Genomic DNA, 1926 nt, shown 5'->3' on the forward strand with positions numbered 1-1926 from the left:
ACTAATATAAAACTAAAAATCTATAAATTTTGCAACAATAGCGTTAGCAATGACATGTTTGGTTTTGGGCTAATCGAGGATTCTTACAATTCATGTATTATTCGGATTGCTTTTGGGAGATGTCTTTTTTGAAAAGATTTTCAAATTTTTCTGTTCTTTATGTTAATTATAGATCAGAAATTTTTAAAATCAAGAGTCACCTAGCAATAAATTCCATTATCAATGTATTTTTTAAACCCTTATGATTTAGTTTTTTAGAGGTACAATATGTTTTTATGTTTTTTAAAAAAGTGTAACGAAATCTATTTAGTATGTTGCAATTGAAATCTAAATGCTGCTATGTTTATTAAAAAATTTTGCTAAAAGAAAAAGAATTTTGTTGAGCTTTCTCCTCTTTTATATCCTATTTTTGTTAGCCAATTTATAGCTCAGTGTCAGCATTGAGAAACCTTACTATTTTTCTTGTGACCTAATTTTTAATCATAATTGCGGCTTTTTGTTTCAAAGAATGATTTTATAACTCTATACTACAGTTTAACAAGTTTTATGAGTTTTTTCTCTGATTTTTAGAAATTGGTATAGTTTTGTGGTTATTTTTTTGTCTTGTCAATTTAATTATATTAGTGACATGTCTGCTAAAAAAGAAGTCACAATGGGAAATTGCAACTATTTTTTTATGGTTTTAACGGCTTCGACTCTGTTTTCTCGCAAAAATTATTGAAATTTTTTGTTTTTATCGGTATTGTCCGTACTTTTTATCTGAGGAAGCATGGTGCACACTCTCTCTCTCTCTCTATCATTTAAAATCAAATGATTTCCTTCGGTGGTATAGACAAAACAATTTATTTTTTCCAGTTCATTGCTAATGCTTCTCACAACCTAAATTAATTGCTTTCTAAAAATTTAAGCACAAATTTCAGATTTGCAATAATGCTTTTCGTTTGTCTACTTGTTACTTAATCGTGTTATCGAAAAAACACGTCTTACAAAATTTATGTTGAAATAATGCGTTTTTAATTATATCTAAAACTTATAGTGAAACAATTCTGGTTTTAACAGGTGCGGCATCGTTTTCTTTGAACTATTTAATGAAATCATTTTTAGTCTGTTTTTGCCGTTCTTTTCTGCGAATTATGAATTATTCTTGATACTCGCAGAGGTCTCAAGAATTTGCCTTTTTATGTGGGAATTTGAGTGAAAAATTTGGACGATTTAAGTTGATAGCTGATGGTTTTCATGGGTGTAAATCTAATTGTTTTAAAAAAAATTAACCCATTTTTGTAATTTTGCCCCGTTTTGTTCTTTCTGTCAAAATTTTAAGTAGTCCAATCAATGGAATGTGGTATATAACATTGTGGGTGTTAAAATAGCGCAATTGAACGTATCTTATGTTTTTAGTGAATAGATTCTACACGGCTTCGAAACCGTTTTCTCGGAAAATTTAATTAAGTTGTTTTCTTTCTTGTATTTGTCGTCTTGTTGTAGTCGATATCTCATCATAGACAACTACAACCCTCAATGGCTTTTTATTGAGACTTTAATGAAGCAAATCATTAGTTTCAATTAATAGCTAATAGTTTCCCTGACTTTAAAACCAATTCTTTTCAAAAAATTAAATGTTGCCCTTTTCTTTTAAATGTTGCCTAGTGTTAAATAAATGCATATTCTATATCTTGTCTAAGAAGTAAAAATGTCTCTGTTAGTTTTATCAGAGGCGTTTTGGACTTTGTTTTTAATTTTTTTTAGATAAGTACATTGAATTTGGTAGAAATTAATGCTTCTTGTTTATAATTTATTTTGTTATATGTCTGATCTCGTTGTGTTTTCAATGGTGGGTCCCATGGGCCTTCTAATGGGTACACATTTGTATTTATTTAGTGGTTTGAGTTTAAAGCATTTTTTTGTTCGTAGACCAGTTATTTTCGA

The sequence above is a fragment of the Convolutriloba macropyga genome, unplaced genomic scaffold, assembly GCF_964194025.1.
Source record: "Convolutriloba macropyga unplaced genomic scaffold, txConMacr16.3 SCAFFOLD_2154, whole genome shotgun sequence".
Lineage (NCBI taxonomy): Eukaryota > Metazoa > Xenacoelomorpha > Acoela > Convolutidae > Convolutriloba > Convolutriloba macropyga.